Here is an 18,926-nt window from a genome sequence, read left to right as displayed (position 1 = left end):
AAGAATAAATGCAAGACATGCATGCTTCATCTCAACAATGTGAAGATATAGATCCTATAGGTATAGGTGTTTCCTGCCATCTTATTGGCTGCGTTCGCACAGTCAGGGTTTGAGAGTGAAAGGGTTAGTTCACCTAAAATGGTTTAATTTACTCACTCTCATGCCGTTCCAAAACCACATGACTTCATTATTTCTTTGGATCAAAGAATTTGATATTTAGTTTTTTAATTAGTTTTGAATTTATATATTGATATTTATACTATTTCTTCAACAGGTGTGATTCTCAAGTTGTCTTTTATTTAAAACGGCAAACAGAAGTTGATCCATTAATGTCTCTCAATAACAGCTAACAAAAGTCAGTCCAATTCTCTAACCATATATTGTCAAATTATGATAGCAATTATGATCATGATTTATTTACAACAAAATAAGCCAATTCCCTTAACAAAATGTAATAGCATTGCAATATAACAATATAATATGTAACAATAAAATTTACAGTGGCTTCATAATTAATTAAAAAGAGTGAAACACACACACACACACACACAAATCATTTGGCATTGTGCCGATTAGTGTCGTGGAAGTGACAGTCCAGTGATGAAATATGTCCTGTAAATGGGAAGCTTTTGAGAGAGAGAGAGAGAGAGAGAGAGAGAGAGAGAGAGAGAGAGAGAGAGAGAGAGAGAGAGAGATTGATTGATTGATTGATTGATTGATTGATTGATTGATTGGACTTTTTTAGGTAGAGTTGATACACTTATACACATTGTACATGAACTTAAGATAAGCTGAGATGTGAATATGGACATTTTATATTGCGTTCATAGGAACATTTCAGTTCAACAATTGTACGTTCACATTTATGATCATTCTACGTCTTTTCAAATGAGGCCCGATGTTTAAACTTTGTGTTTTCACAAAATGGGCATCCAAAACAATGTATGCCATTTCTCACACACATTGGGATATAAAAAAATCAACTGTCTGAGTTTTACTGGTGTAATATGAAATATTTTTATGCAACTGCCATTCAAATTCAAAATTGGAAATAATGTGTATTTGTGCAAGAATTATTTTTTGTATTTTTTTAAACTAAAATATTGCAAAAACATGTTTTACCTCCTTCTCTTTGATTCCAGAAATAAATACTGGAAAATCCTTAAAACATTCACTTTTATTTCTTAGGTCAGAGAATTAAGTTGTATGATACATGGACATGGTTCAAGATTCACTTAATATCTTATACCATGATGTTTTAGGTAAATCTATTGAAGAATGCTTTGATGTGTTTACTGAGAATCAAGACAAAGATACTGATTACACAACATTATTCCTGAGTCCCCTGCAGTCTCTCATAATTGATTCCACGAGACAGAGCAGTTTCAAAGCAACGTATTTGCTTGTCCACCAAATCAATCTCCAAAAAAAAAAAAAAAAAGGTTTACGATATCTGTGATATCTGTAATATTTCCAGGCTCAGTATCAGATAGCTGGAAGTGTGACAGAAAAGCTCTTCCTCTCAGCAGGGATCATGGCCCAAGGGGACGCTGCTCTAGATTTTAATTAAAGGTTGGCAGGGCTTTAAACCTCAAGGAGTATTGGAAGGATCAGAGAGAATAGCAATGATTGGTTATTCTTTTGAAAATATAGAATTTATTGTACCGGGTTTTGAGGGGAAATCTTTGAAAGCCAGCAGTCAGGTTTCGGAGGCACAAAATAAGATTCCCACGAGTCTCTGATGTTATCAAGCATTGATGGGTAACTCATTGATAAGGCATATTCACGTTACGTTTGCTGAGTAAATGAAGTCCTCTAATTCTGTTTGCCCAGTGTAATAGATTGAATATCTTTTATAGAGATCTCATTGAGCATTCTGCTCAGACCGTGAGATCAGGCTTTGAGGAAATCCACCCGTAAACTCTGAGCACCGCTGAATATATTGCCCTGTGATGTTCTTATCAGTACACTAGAGTTTTCTTCAAGCTTTTCAAAACTTTGAGTAACTCAGTAGCTGGCAACAACAAAGCATTATGGCCCTGGAAAAAGGAGGTTTCATTTTTGGGTCTATTACATAAAGCTTAAGTGGTTTCAGAGTGGTTTTTAATGGTTACATGCATTCATTTCAAGATGAGAGTCAAAGAAAAGAGCAACAGCTGCTTTTTAAAACAAACTCTTCTGCACTATTGCACTCATATCTAATCTTCATGTTTCTGTTAAATCTGAGTTCACACTTGTTTGTTTGGACCCCCCCAAAACCCAAAACATTTAGTCCTGATCCGCTTAGCGTTCACATTGGGATTTAAAAACACAGAACCTAATGTTCACAACCTGATTGGTTGGCTTTTATTATGTATATTTTGCTACGGAACATTCGAAACATCCAAAACAGTGCTGTGTTCTGGGCTAAATGTGCTTGTTGTATGTGCGTAGCTACATATGATGGTATTTTGACCAGTTGAGAACTTGTGAAGAGTCAAAACAGCGGCAGGAATCTCTTCGTTACACACTCAAACCAAGATCTGCTGTGAGGAGACGCGGTTCTGATGCTTTGTCCTTTTTAGGGTCGCATCTTCCAGTTTTTGGTTCGTTTACATGTCTTTGGTCCGTGTTGCGTTCATATTTCATTTGAACCACACCAGAGTTTGTTTGGAAGCTGACCGAGATTCATCTTTTCAGCGTCTCGGTCCACTTGTTTAATGCGCACCTGTGTTCTGATGGTAGCGTTCACACTTATTCAAATAAATCGCACTGACAGAGCAATCGCACCAGGGTTCATTTTAATCGAACCAAACAAACCCTTAATCTCTCCATTTGCACAAGATAATTTGTTAAATGATCAACATTGGTTGGTCATTGGATGTTGAAATTTTAAAGGTGCAGTAAGCAATTTCTAAAAAATGCTGTTGATATTTCAAATCACCAAAACAAACACGCCTCTACCCAAAAGGATCACGCCGCTTTATTGAAAGCTCCGCCCCCCAAATTCACAAATACGCTATGCAACTTAAGAGTGGACACGCCCCTTACTGCTGATTGGCTAAAAGTGTATTTTGGTGCTCGGTCCGATCCACTTTCAACAGTGTTTCTCAGAATTCGCTCACTGGACCTTTAACTAACTTGCTCTTTAAGATTATCTTTCAATTTTTGCACCAAAAAGAAGAAAGTTTACATTCCGGTACGGTGTGTATAGGCTTATTTTCTGCACCTCTATAGGGCACAAATTATGACTTTGAAAAGCATTTTATCTACCATATTTGTCTAAAGAAATTGCCAAATCATGCAGTAAAACCTGAATCTAGTAAGAGGGGAAAAAGACAAATGCTATTTCTAAGTGATCACATTAGTGTAAGTTAACAATGTTTCACTGATTATGTTACTGTTGGCATCTTTAGTTAGCACTATAATTTGGCACTATAATAACCTGAATCAATGCATATAGTAGGATAAATAATTTTAATCTAGTAATATGAATGTACTTTATAACAAATGTAGGTCTTTTATCAAGAGTTTACCATGTTTTTATATCACTTCAGTAAAACTGTTTAAAACTATAGAAACAGACACACAGATCCTCATAGACTTGCATTAGACAAGAGAAAAAGCTCTGTAACAAATGGCAACAATTGCTAATAGGGCTGCAAGATTTTGCGATATGGTTTAGTGCAGTTAAATAGGGCTATTACAATAGTATTTTTTCTTATTTTGTTTTTATTTAGTAATATGTATATATGTATTATTATATTATTTTTCTTAACTTTATTTTACAGTTAAATATTACAATAATATTTAGCTTATTTTGCTTTTATTAAAGGTATAGCGGAGGATGTTTTACTTCCTGGTGGGTAGTCTAAACTATTGGTCCTCCTAATTGTCAATCATTCTGGTGAATCAATCAAACTTTTCAAAAAGTGGAGAGGGCGGGTCTTATCTAAAATTTGGAAAGATCCTCCGCTATACCTTTAAGTAATATTATTTAGTAATACTTATAATATTATTATTATTTATTATTAATTATTTTTCTTAACTTTATTTTACAGTTAAATATTACAGTAGTAATTTTTCTTTTGTTTTTATTTAGTAATAATTATAATATTTATTATTTATTATTATAATATATATATATTTTTTCATTTAATATTTATATATTTATTTAGTAGTAGTAATAATAATAATAATAATAATAATAATAATAATAATGATTATTATTATTATTATATAGTCATATTGATATATAATCACAACATTTTGGACAAATTGTGCAGCACTATAAACAAGCACAGCAAACCTGGATTTGATTTTAATTGCATTTTAAATCGCAACCGTAATTCTTATCATAAAAATTGCAAATATATTTTCACCCAAATTGTGTGGGATTAATAAGTAATGTTTATTAAGGTGGGAAATTGAAATTAGAATTTTGAAATCCTTTGTTTGAATTTTTAAATGAGTATTCTCATTATTTTTTAAGAAATATTACTTTGTGCCAAGTCTGGCATACAGTAGTGCACTACTGAGTTTGTAATGACATGCAGATGCTTATGCCAAACTTCCTGTATCCCGGCCGGCCACTGCATCTCATCTTCAAGCATCTCTTCAAACACTGAAATCAACCAAATGACTCTGGGGGGGTCCAGGCTTCAACCGTGAGTGTTAGCCTTTGAATAAACAATTACCGAAGTGCGGCCTCCACGGTCTTTCCGGACGATGATGGCTCGATAATGATGCCCCGAGCTTTTGTGCCATTTTCTTGTAGTTCAACAGCATCGCAACCTCTCTGGCAATCCCTGTTTCCATGCCAACCACATCCTCCGTTTGCCTGCCTGCAACTCCACAGAACAATAAACACAAAAAAGGCTGATTATGGATTTCATAGTCATCACACCTGTATTGATTCTGTTTGTCCTTTGATGTGATGGAAGATGATAATGTATGGCGTATTGGACAGGCTGTCCTCAGTCTGCGTCTAGTGAGTCCTATTGAAGCTTTGATACAGGATCCTGACAGCTGCTGTAGTGACCGGCGCATTGATCGACTCATTAACAGGAGGTAATACATTTGCTTTCCTTTGTGAAGCCCTTTTTCTTTATCTCTCTACTCTCTCGATTTTCCTTGTTCACACACACACACACACACACACACACACACACACACACACACACACACACACACACACACACACACACACACACACACACACACACACACACACACACACACACACACACACACACACACACACACACACACACACACACACACACACACACACACACACACACACACACACACACACACACACACACACACACACACAAACCTACCCATCACAGAAAACTTTCTGCAATTTCACATTTTCGAAAAAACATAACTTTTTTGATTTATAAGACGTTTTCCTCATGGGGACCAAAAAATGTCCCCACACGAACAAGGATTTCGGATATTGCCATCCTTGTGGGGACATTTTGTCCCCACAACGTGATGATTACCAACTCACACACACACACACACACACACACACACACACACACACACACACACACACACACACACACACACACACACACACACACACACACACACACACACACACACACACACACACACACACACACACACACACACACACACACACACACACACACACACACACCAGACCCGGAGAATATGATCATATCAGACCTGCCTATTGTGTCAGGGCCTCTGGTTAGTATTGAGCGGAAGCATTACACGGTTGAGAGAAGGCAGCATAGTACGAAAAAAATAAATAAAACCTTCGGCTTTCCTTCAGCCTTATTGCAGTTATTGCGTTTGACAGGACATTGACCACATAACTCAATCTTGTCAACACTCAAATTGAAGGCCCTGAAGGAATATGTGTTGCTATTGACCTGTGTTGGCCATGGCTTCTGACTTATGAAATGGTACAAGTCCAACCTGAAGGCATGGACTGCATGCTCCAAAAGTTTATTTCTTGTTCTCAACTGCCACTCGATTCAATTGGTAGACGGATGCAGACCTTTAGAATATACGATCTTAGGTTTATAATCATTACTGATGTGCAAATTTGATCTCTCATTATGTGCGTGTCAGAAAAGGCCCATTCGTCGTAGATCGTCTCCATAGGCGGAGTGTGTGTTACGCTGGGCGAGGCTTAGCCTTCCCCTGGCCACGGACTGTTAAAAAAAAGTTGAGCCTTAAATTTTGAAGTACAATCATCTTGGATGTTTAAGTCATTTCAACATAAGTTACATTAAACTGACTTAAATTTTTTTGAAAATTGCTTAACTTATTTTGATGAGTTAAAATAATGTAAAAACATGTTGTCATAACTTATTGATCATATCATTTTTACAGTGTAGTGTGGAATTTTCTACCTCAAACCACTGCCTGCTGCTGCTTCTGAATGCTTTTAGAGAGAAAAGCTGCCCATAACTGCTGATCTAGGATCAGTTTTCTCCATAATAATAGCCTATTGGAGAAACAGATTTGACAACCGATCCAGTGCGTATCTGTGTTTGCACTCTAAAGAGCATCAAAGGTTTCTATGTACAATATATTTTGCAATGTTAATCTACGTAACCAATCACAAACATATCTGTTGATTTTTTTTTTTTTATGCAGTAGCCAATCAGAGGTGTTAGTTAGTCACAACCTCACAAAGATATCAATTAAGGTGACTGCACAATGAGTATACATAACGTCTACACTTTGTCTGTTATATTAAGAGGATAAGCTAGCGTGCACAATTCAGAATCCAGTCACTGCTCAAAGCGCTGGAGTTTTTTTTCCAGTTTTAACTAGAAAAACTACATGAGGATGACTAATGACAGAATTTTCATTTTTGGGTGAACTATCCCTTTAAAAATGCATTACATTTCCTGTTTTTCTTGCTGTCTAGTGGGATTTTCATGTTTGCTTTTTATTTTTATTTCAGCTAACAAAAAGCTTTTCATTAAGCACTGTTTGGAAGTATGAATCACCAGCATGTTTTGTTGTATTAAAATAGCTGCTTAATAGTCTGCCTAATTTTGAGGAGACAAAATAACAAAAAACAGGCTCATTAGAAAAATGTACCTGTGACAACATTTTTGCAAAACGCAAAATATGTACTAATACGTACATATCACAGCAGTTTCCAACAGAAATGAACACTAGAGGCAGTAAAACAGCAAGCACTTTTAATCGTTTTTACACACAATTATGATTACAGGGGCAGATTATGAATTAATAAAGATTTGTTTTCAAGCGGCTCCTTGCACAATTATGTTATGACCTCAAAACTCTTTTTACCATAGTGCATGATTTGTAAACGAATATATTTTGGAGTTTGACTTAAAGGTGCTCTAAGCGATGTCACGCGTTTTTTAGGCTGAAACATTTTTTTTTTCACAAACAGCAAACATCTCCTCACTATCCGCTAGCTGCCTGTCCCCTGAACACACTGTAAAAAAACGCGACCTCTGCAGACAGCCCAGGCTCCACAAATGGCAACAAAAACAAACTGGGCCAACCTGCACCACGAAACATAACAAACATTTTTCCAGCCAATGACCGGCAAGAATGATTTGGGGGTGGGGGTTAGTGTGCATGCACATGGAGGGGGGTGTGGGGAGTAGAGGAGAGAGAAGCATGAATAGGGGAGTTAGCTAGAGGAGAGATGTCCTAGACAACGACTAACGTTAGAATTATGAATTATTTTTATATGGCCGACACACGACCAAAGACACAACGTTACGATGAACAAATAGCAAAGAAGAGGGAAAAGGAGAAGGAACGCGTGAAGTCCCGAATTTACATCGGAAAAGTTTCCGTTTCTGTTTCAGGAAGCACGGAAGGGAGGGGGAGGGGACGGGATGAGGAGGAGGGAGGGTCGAGCTAGCCTCCATTTTGTTTGACAATACTTCGAACATCAACAAGAAGTGACGTCACCCAACATCGCTTAGAGCACCTTTAACCAGCTCCATTTGTTTGGTTTTACTGGCATACTAAGCTCAGGAGCTCAGCTGGTACAGAATTGCACTTTTGATGCAGAGAGTTCGGGTACGAATCCCATGAAAGACGAGTCACAACAAATGAGCTATAAAACAAGCTAAAATGGCATGGTTACGATTGCGTTTTCATGTCACATTTGCTTTTGTTAACACTATCGGGTAGGTTTAGGGTTTAGTGTAGGTGTACGTTGTTTTAAAATGGAGCATTGAGCTTTTAGCGCCAGTCAAGGGACAACTCAGAACTGCGGTGATTCGTACATGTGTCTAGTTGTGTCAGGGCCTCTGGTTAGTATTGAGCGGAAGCATTACACAGTTGAGAGGAAGCGGCATAGTACGAAAAATTAAATAAAACCTTTGGTTTTATTTAGCCGAAATAAAACTTAAATAAAAAATAAAACTGATTCTTACAAACTCCAACGTAATAAAACGTTGCCATATTCATATTGCATATTCCATATTCACGTTTATCTGTTCCCGAAAAGACTAAACACGCGTTTAGCGCCACTCACTGTACATTTCTCTTTGAAACTGTCGCAAAATGTGCACGATGCAATGTATTTGGCAAAAATGTAGCCACAGGCAGGTTTTTACAGTGAGGGTGAGTAACATTAGGGTGAGTAAATTATGACAAAATGTTCATTTTTGGGTGAACTATTCCTTTCACGCTTTTAACTTTGCAATAATTGAATTGCTTAGAGGAATTAACTCAAACATTGTTCGCTAAATGTGGTGCTAAAGGGATGTTAGAGTTTTTCAATCCAGGCTTCATATGCTGCTTCAACATGCTGTCAGAACACCTGGTAGCCGCAGCTGCTAGACTAAATAGATGTGTCGCAGTAACCCCTCAGAGAGAGAGAGCTGCTTCACAGAACACCGTGTCCCTGCTGAACATCTTCCTTTCCGAGCTTCTGAGACAAACTCTTGAGAATGAAATTTGCCTTCAGGGAGAAAGGCTCTCCCAGATTAGTATTTTCAAGTTCTTTAACAATGTTTACCACAACGGATCAGAGTAACCCAGTCAAGAAGAGGTTCTTTCTTCACAGCTTTATTCAGAGATGAAGTACTGCCTAAATGGGTCAGGAACGGCAGGTTCAGTCAATTGTAGGACCACAAAGCGTGGGATGCAGTGATGTAAAGCACGCCGCCACTGGACTCTAGAGCAGTGGAGACGTGTTCTCTGGAGTGACGAATCACGTTTCTCTGTCTGGCAATCTGATGGACGAGTCTGGGTTTGCCGGTTTCCAGGAGAACGGTACTTGCCTGATTGCATTGTGCCAAGTGTAAAGTTTGGTGGAGGGGGGATTATGGTGTGGGGTGGTTTTTCAGGGGTTGGGCTTGGCGCCTTAGTTCCAGTGAAAGGAACTCTTAATACTTCAGCATACCAAGACATTTTGGACAATTTCATGCTCCCAACTTTGTGGGAACAGTTTGGGGATGGCCCCTTCCTGTTCCTACATGACTGCGTACCAGTGCACAAAGCAAGGTCCATAAAGACATGGATGAGCGAGTTTGGTGTGGAGGAACTTGACTGGCCGGCACAGAGTCCTGACCTTAACCCGATTGAACACCTTTGGGATGAATTAGAGCGGAGACTGCGAGCCAGGCCTTCTCGTCCAACATCAGTGCCTGACCTCATAAATGCTAGAAGAATGGTCAAATTCCCATAAACACACTCCTAAACCTTGTGGAAAGCCTTCTCAGAAGAGCTGAAGCTGTTAAAGCTGCAAAAGGTGGACCAACTCCATATTAAACCCTACGGATTAAGAATGGGATGTCATTAAAGTTCATGTGCATGTAAAGGCAGACGTCTCAAAAGTTTTGAAAATATAGTGTTATGTATGTTAATGACATTTATTAGGCGGCGTTTACAAAGCAGAGATGGGAAACAATTCAGATGCGCACAATTTCAAGATCATTTGCGATTTATAAATTTCACTTGGAAGAGAGGCGTACACCCGTTTTTTGTGCATACGTTCATTCTCTGAATCACACGTACGCACATTTGAGAAATGATCGTAATATCAAATGTTGGGCCCCAGACCTTTAGGAAACCAAGGCCTAATTTCACAGGACAAGTAATTTTGATGTTATATTTGAGTTTGCACTGAGGATATGCTGTCCTGGTGAGACTTTAAAGCTTAAAGATGATTTCTGAGCAGCACAGCAGGAGACTTCCTTAAAACCAAAAGGGGCAAAGTAATTCAAAACTTTTTTTTCTTCTTCTTTTTTTTGTGTGTGCAAAAGAAACGAGAACAAAACAACCTGTCTTGAGATTTTTGCACCATCAAAAAGAAATCTTTGAGGGTAATACCACATTTAAATGCTCTTAACATTTTAGTTTGCTTTGCTACAATGTTCTGAGGGTTTTCATGGTGCACATCACTTGTTGAGACACAGATAAGATTTACATTTATGCATTTGGCAGACGCTTTTATCCAAAGCGACTTACATTGCATTATCCTATACATTTATACATAGGTATGTGCAATCCCCTGGGATCGAACCCACAACCTTGCGTTGTTAACGCAACGCTCTTACCACTGAGCTACAGGAAAGCTAGATGTAGGCTAGATGATTTCTGTAGATGTAGGTTTTCGATAAAATTACAAGATATTAACCTTGTAAAGACTGATAAATGAAATAAAAAGAATCTATATATAAAAAAAATGGAACAGTTTATTAAACCTTTAGACAAAATCTAAAAAGAAATATAAAAAAAGTTTAAATATGTGTTTTTTGTTGAGTATCATATTGTGGCAAGCAGGGCGGGGCCGAGAGCCGTGGGTACGGATCGGCCACACCGGTCTCGAATCTTGCACTGTCGTCACCAGGGGCGTAGCCATCATTTCAAAAGTGAGGGGGACAGAATGTCAAGTGTAATACCAGTTTTTTTCAGACTTTTGTTGACAGGTTTTTGCTTAATTGGCTTAATATGCTATTTATTTTTAAAGCAATAAAACAGAAAGAAAGAAAGAAAGAAAGATGTTCAGTACTTTATATTGCACATGCAGGGTATTTCCTGGCTCAAAACTAGGCGGAAGTGGTAAAATCCTGATCATGTATTTTAATAATAAGATAATTAAATTTGTATTTTTCATAGACCATCATAGCCTACTGTGTTTGTGGGTGGAGCTCGGTACCCTTATGGGGGTCCGGGGGCATGCCCCCCTGGAAGAAAATGTGTCCATTTTAAAGATAAATTCATTAATCTGGTGCACTTTGAGTCACCCGAATCTGCTGTCAAAAATAAATAATCCACCCGCCAACCTCCCGAACCTATGATATTTGATCATCACATTACAGTTATTCAAACTACAATTATTACATCACTGTTGGAAAACACTCTTATCAGAATACGTTTTTTACCTTTATAAAGGGCATTTTTTCCTTAATTTTATTAAATGTAACCTATGCTCCATCTTTCATTTCAAATTGAAACTTTGTTACCGTCAGTGTATTATTATCAACTATAGGCTATCAATCGCCACTTAACATTAAATTAAATTAAATCAGAATCATCCTTGCATTATCTGTGATTCCCTATTTATTATTAATATAATACTATTTATTATCTATCTATCTATCTATCTATCTATCTATCTATCTATCTATCTATCTATCTATCTATCTATCTATCTATCTATCTATCTATCTATCTATCTATCTATCTATCTATCATCTATCTATCTATCTATCTATCTATCTATCTATCTATCTATCTATCTATCTATCTATCTATCTATCTATCTATCTATCTATCTATCTGCCTGTCTGCCTTGAAACTTCAAGCTTTTAAAATTACTTCAAACTTTCTGGTTAGGCTTTTTCAAGAGAACTTAAAGTTTGTCATCATGTACACATGTTACAACGCTGCCTGATTCAAGCAGGCTGTTAATGCATGAAAATACAAATTCAGAATTAGGCTAACAATCACCATGTTTATTCTAATTTGAAGGGCTTTGATAACATCTGTGAAAATAAAAGACATTACGAATAAAAAAAGATTGAAAATAAACGCACGTTTGTGCGGGTAGTGAATATTTTCAATTTACAACAAAACTTGTTAATTATTCAACAAGAGAAATAGGCAGAGTTATTCATCATTGTGCAACCCAATTCGGATACCACATGACAACTTACTTACAGTGCTTGACTTTTTCGTGAAAAAGGATCGAGTGAAGACTGAAGAGTTTTTTGCCGTTTTGAACTCATTGCGACCTCTATGAAATAAAAATGGATTGGGCGCGGGTGCGAGCATGGGCGTGTCGTGATGCACGAGTGACTGATTACCATGGAAACGTGAAAGTCACGTATGTAGATAGACTTGACTCTTTGGATTTTAAATCTCGATGTAGGCTATACACACCTGCGAAAACCTCAGCTTGTCGTGGACACACTTGCCCTATGAAAAAGTGCGGGGGATGAATTTACATTTTATAAAAAGTGGGGGGGACACGTCCCCCGCGTAATCTACGCCCATGGTCGTCACTGCTCCTTTCATCCTCCCGGAGCTTCTCCATGAGACTCAAGCCAGTGTGGCGCTCGCTCCGTTCCCACGGCTCTCGACCTCGCCCTGCTTGCCACACATATTATATATATCAGGATTTTTATGGCTCATGTAGTATGATGTACAATAGGAAAATTTGGAGCTTATACTCAAAGAAGGAAAAACATCTCGAATTAAATTCGAAGACACAACTGAGCAAAAATATGCAATTCGCAGATATTCATATGGCAAAAGGAGTGACATTCTGAAAGCTTGTTATGTAAATCAACGAGTATAACAGACTACTCACAGAAAAAGCATATAGCCTATCAGTTGTCAGGCTATATCTCTTAAAAACATGTCTTAGAAAGAATACATTTAAATGCTTAGTTTAATGATCAAAGCTCTGTAGTATTTATTTCGGGGGGAGGGGGGGCATACAAAACACAATGCAATGCAATACAATGATGATTGAGAGAGGAACAAATTAATGTTCCTCAAAAGTCACGTTAACATGATTTTTCTGAAAATTATGTATAAATAAAATGCAAATTTTGTTTGCAAAATTGTTTGCACAATTACACTAAAAGGTCTTTTACTTGCTAAAAAAGCATAAACTATCAATCAGATGTAGTAGATTATGTGCAACAGGTTTTTCAGCAAAGTTTGAGTTATGTTGATAATTTACAGGTCTTAGAAATTTGCATATCAAATATGATAGGCTTTATAGGGTTAATGACATCATAGTGCCTTCTTTCATTCAGTCACTCAAGAAATAGATTTTTAGGACCAATTTCTCATGTTAAAGTGGCATTATTCGCTTTGGGTTGGCCATATGAAAAGCCGTCCCCACCAAACAAATGAATGGGAATGGTTGATTTTGCGGACTCAGCTCTCGGAAGTGAATTGGTCTGTGCGGGTTGTCCTGTGAGAGTATGTGAACAGAATTTCGAGGAAGAGGCGTTCTGGGAATGTAATTTTCTCCACCAGATGGTCCAGTTTGTTGTGAGAGGAACCTCTGTGTTGTTTACTCCCATTAGTCTTTCTGGCGTCACGTCTATCCTAAGAATACCATCTTTTTTTTTTAATCAATTGCATAAGGTAGCATATCTAGCGCAAGCTGATGACACATGCAGTGGGCTCAAATCTGGACGTATAGGCCATGATGTCTAAGATTCTAGTAGGCTACAGTTCTGAGTTCTGTAATTTGAGAATTTTTAAGTAATGATATTTTTGGGAAAGGCCTAAGAAGGTCTAATTGTTTTTTCCAGATTAAATACAAGTGCAGTCCTGTTGACAGCATCTTGACTGTTGTTGTTTACCACAAACTCATTCATCAGCTGTAAAAACATGCCAAATTTTACACACTTTACACTCAGGGTTACTAAACTAAAACCATTACTTGAAATAAAAAAAATAATAAACATTAGTTGAAATAAGATCAAATAATAATAATAATAAAAAATAAAAATTCAGTTAGTTAACAAGGCAGCATTTTTATTTTGATGTACTAAAAGAACTAAAACTAAAAACTGAAATAAAAATTAATAAAGGATATATGGGCATAAAAAATAAAATAAAAAAAGACAAACACACAACAAAAATACTGAAAACTTAAAATAAAAAATAATTCAAATCTCAATTATACTAAAATAACACTGCTTACAATGGAAGTCTATGCGGCGAACAATTTAAGCTTCACATGTCTGCGGGTAAACCCAAAAGGTTTACCAAAAATAAATTACTCTTATTATTAGAAATAATTATTTCCAAAAGAAATATCCTGTCCCATAGACTTCCATCAGTGTCTGGATTATACAGTGATTTTCAGGGCTTGCATATACAGTACTTTTTGAATGGATTTTCTGTCATTTTCAGGTTTTTCTCAATTCAAATAATCTTTTGGCACCACTTAACTTACTGAGCAATCCAAATAGACCCTATTTATTTTCTTAATGCTATTCTTGCTCTTATTGCGCACAATTCATTAGTGCACGTTATTAAAAAAAAAAATCTTTGTCGTTTATCAGAATATATTTAACTTTCTCTGCTTCTGAAAAACTGTTGCTTTTTCATATGATATCCCAAATCCCTCTTTTCTATGTAACAAACACTCAGAAATATATAAGATTACAAAATTTTAATTTCAGAATAAAATGACAGCATTGTTTCCTTGACTTCTGTTTGCGGTCGTCTATTTAATATGGTGTAGCTTTTCTTCTTTCATTTGAGGTTGCTAAAATGTTATTTGAATATGCAATATGCAATGTTTCGGTTTCACTTTATTTTGATGGTCCCTTTAACACATTCTGTTGACTATAAGTAACGTTGCACCTACATGTCTACTAACTCTCATTAGAGTGTTAGTAGAGTATTTCTAGACTAGTAGGGTTAGGGTTTGAATACTTATAGTCAGTCGAATATCTGCTAAAGGACCATCAAAATAAAGAGTTATTAGATATTAAGCAGACAGTCTAGTAATACTCTACTGAGAGTTAGTTGACATGTATATGCAAAGGTACATATAGTTAGGCTAGAATGCCTAAAGTGGACCATCAAAATAAAGGGTTACCAATGTACTAGTACTTTTTTAAGACCCTAAACACTTCCCTACAAGCCTCCCAAACTGAGGGACAAGGAACAGGAACAGAAATGTGCATATACTGTACATTAATATTCAGGGGCCTGACTCTAGAAATTTATACATATAAATTAGGGCGCAAGACATCTGAGAACTCATTGGACAAAAAGTGGCATGTCTGAAACAGAACATGTTGTGTTGTGAAAGGACCAGTTGAGCCCAATATGGAACGACAGCATGTCTGTGTCGCTTGAAGCCCATGAGGGTAATGTTGTGGAAAATGTCCTCTCTTTTATCGAACATTGCAAACATTTGGGGGATTTAAAAAAAAACCCACCCGCACACTTTTTTTTTTTTCATGTTTGTCAGCGAAATCCTGAACACCTCCTTCCATCAATACCTGCCAGTATAGCAGAGAGTTGCTGGAGTTGAGCTCTACCTGCGGGCAGCTGGCGGAATAATTACAACATGTCCTCTCCTCTTCATTTCTCCCTCCACTTCCTATGTGTGAGCCAGGGATTTGCAAACTGCTAGCAGAAGCAGCTGTGGAGCGCAGACGCTGACAACATGGCAGTCTGATAGAGGTGGAATAATTTTACTTGGTTAACTGGAGGCTTGAAGTTGTCAAGGGTCTCATTAGAGGACGGCTACGGCTTCTTGGCCAAGCGCATTTTCTGCACGCTGCACTTCTGAGCGGGAGTGGGAAGTCGAGCTGTTGGAGATGCGGCTGGTTTTGCTCTGATTTTTACTGGATTCTGAATTTCAGTTTACTAGGAGTACATGCGAGGATTAGACTAGATTACATGAGTTAGTTAAAGGCAGGGTAGGTAGGATTTTTCTAAAAAAAAAAACATTCCAAATTTGTTTAAACGGTCTTTATATACCAATACATCATTAAAATGTAAGTACTCTGAAAAAGAGAGTATAAAAATCGAGTGTCTGTAGACCTCTCACGACTGTTGTAAACACAGCTAATTATTTCCATTCACTCCACCCCCTCCCTCCTGAGCTCCTTCCAAAGCCACGCCCCCAAAACACATGAACGCGCGACGCCAAACGCTCAGGCTCAGCTGGAAGACGCATTTATTTACTTATTTATTTATTTACCTGAGACGAGTGGAGAGGAAGGAGCGCAGTGCATGTATAGTGACATCATGTCAGAATCACATGTAATAAAATACCTAACTTTATCACTATAAATAATATAAACAAATAAGATGGCTTTTAGTACTCACTATCAAGCTAGCATATCGATACTGGTAAAGTTTAAAATATATTTTGTTTGATTCGGTAACGAGATATATTTATAGGTAACGAGCTATATTTATAAGGCAAAGCTAAAAACAGGTTGCATTGATGCACGTTTTTCCATTACCATCAGTTACACTGTGATGAAGGTGAATTTCGTGTAAGATTCATAACATATACGGTGTTTTGCATGTAAGAGTTTCCATGATGAAAACATTGTTGACTCTGATGAGGACTAACGTTACACTCCGGTGGCAAGTAGCCTACCGCATCGTCGGTTCGAGGACAGGTCCGGGGTCGAGGGCGAAGCAGAGGAGGTCGTTCAAGAGTGCCTTGTTTGCTTTCGCTGACTGCATATGCAGGTGCTTTGAATTTTGAATGCTCTTTCTCTGCCATAATTTTACTCTTCGTAGGTTCCGCGCCTCTCTTGCACTCCTCAAATCAAACGGGTGCACGCACATATGGGCAGATCTTGTAGCAACAGTGGTGGTAGCCATGGTTGCGAGACAGAGTGACAGTCGCCCAAACCAATCAATTGTTTCGTCCCGGATGGAAATAATGAGCTGTGTTTATTGCAGATTAAAAGGTCTACAGTCATTCAATTTTTATACTCTCTTTTTCAGAGCACTTACATTTTAATTATGTATTGGTATATAAAGACAGTTTAAACCAATTTGAAAAAAAGTTTTTTTTAGAAAAAATCCTACTTACCCTACCTTTAAATAGCAGTGTGACAGAAAAACACATAAATAATTTCTTTTTAATTATTTGTGAAATTTACTAGAAGTTTCTGAGTGAAAATTGTTTCAAAGTAAATCAAATTTTTGTTGTGTTTGTCTTTTTTTAAATAATTTTTTTTATGCCCATATATCTTTTATTAATTTTTAGTTTTGACAAGTGTAGGATAATCAGTCAATGAAAAATGTTAATTGATCTACCAGGAATTAACTGAATTCAAATTCAAATTAATTGCAGATATCAATATTTGCTGAGAAAAGCCCAAAACATTATATTATTGTGGCAGTGCAATTATTTGTTGAAAATTGTTTTCATTAATCAAAATAAAGGTCAAATAAAATATAATATACATTTTAGATGAAAAACATCACTAAGATACTATTATAGGTTTTATTAATATTTTGAATCAGTTTTTAAAAATATATTTTTCATTTTAATTTTAGTTAAAGATTCAGTTTTATTTTTTAAATATGTCTATATAGTTTTTGGTTAACTTTTATTTTAGTATTAGTTATTTTAGTACATCAAGTTAAACTAAATGAAAATGAGAGGTAACTAGCTGAAAATTAAATAAATTAAAGTTTGTTTTTATATTTTATTTTGCTTCAGTTAACGTTTATTTTATTTTATTGTTTATGGTTTTAGTCTTAGTTTCAGTTAACTATAATAACCCTACTAAGAAATGTTGCCTTTAGTTTGAAGTTAAAGTCTGAAAATAACAAAATGACTAAAACTTAAATGAAAATGAAAACTGAAAATGTAAAAATAAAAGCAAAATTCAAAATATGAATAAATACTTTAATAAACAATACTATACTAAAAATAATAATAAAATAAAATAAAAATTTAAATGCAGACTGAGGCCTTTGGCTGTTGATCAATTTAAAGTAAACAACCAGTAGAATTACAGAAATCTAATTGTAGAAATGTATTAACTTTACATGAGGCTTGTAATGCATGCTGGGTCTTCCTAAAAATATATTATTTATTTTATTTTATTTTATTTATTTATTTATTTATTTACAAATTGGTGGAGTTATTTTAGAGGCGACGAAACATCCTTATTGATCCCTCCAACAACTTTGACTGAGATTTAAGTATCTGAATGTGCATTCCTTCAGTAAGTGATATTTGTCATGAATAGTTTGTTTACTGTATATGCCAGTCTTGAGCTAGACTATGTGCAATGCAATTTTTTGTAGCTCAGTTTTGTACAGAACGTGTTCCTGTTACAAATTTGCTCCAGATTTAAAATAATATTTCTGTGTATCTCACAGACCTCAGCTCACAATGACAAATCAGCTTGAAATTGCCTTGTGAAATATTAAGGTGCATCTGGAATCTCTTGTTTCTTCAGGAGGGGGAGCAACGTCTTGGCCAGATGTTTTTGATCCTGTTAAGTTTAAAATCATTTGGATTTAAATAGTTTAAAGGAATAGTTCAAACAAAGTTTTTCTGAGATCATTTACTAACACTTTATGCCATTAATTTATTTTAAGACTTTCTTTCACAGAAGTAAATGCTCAGAATGAACTCCTTTTATGGTATTTTTCTCAATTTTTTTTCATTATCTATAATTGATAACAAAATTAATTATTCCTTTAAATATTCATAGATAATACCCCAAAACATTTGAATAATAAGTTTCACTTAAAATAACCTTGAACAATTAGTTTTATCTATTTATGCTTACATTTTTGAAAGTTAAGTTTATAATAGATGTTGGATGAATTCGATTTTCATTTAATTGGAATTTTTGTTATTCATGTGTTAACAAATCATAATTATCGCCACAGGGGCTGATGACTTATATGCGCCTTTTCTTCAGTATCACAAAGAAACAGAACATTTTGTTTGGTCTTGAGTGCAACTTTAATTA

General features: G+C 36.2%; 1 long non-coding RNA gene across 1 annotated transcript in view; it reads right to left on the bottom strand.

The window, feature by feature from the left end:
* Positions 1-18,926, bottom strand: part of LOC309499590 — a 54,347-nt gene that overhangs the window by 10,650 nt on the left and 24,771 nt on the right. The window contains exon 2 of the long non-coding RNA XR_014206298.1: positions 4,677-4,829. This is a non-coding gene — a long non-coding RNA (uncharacterized lncRNA). The remainder of the gene's footprint in view (positions 1-4,676; positions 4,830-18,926) is intronic.

The sequence above is a fragment of the Leuciscus leuciscus genome, assembly GCF_965113295.1.
Source record: "Leuciscus leuciscus genome assembly, chromosome: 5".
In the NCBI taxonomy this organism is placed as follows: Eukaryota; Metazoa; Chordata; class Actinopteri; order Cypriniformes; family Leuciscidae; genus Leuciscus; species Leuciscus leuciscus.
The sequence above is the reverse complement of the archived record's forward strand: the minus strand, read 5'-3'. Positions and strand labels throughout refer to the sequence as shown.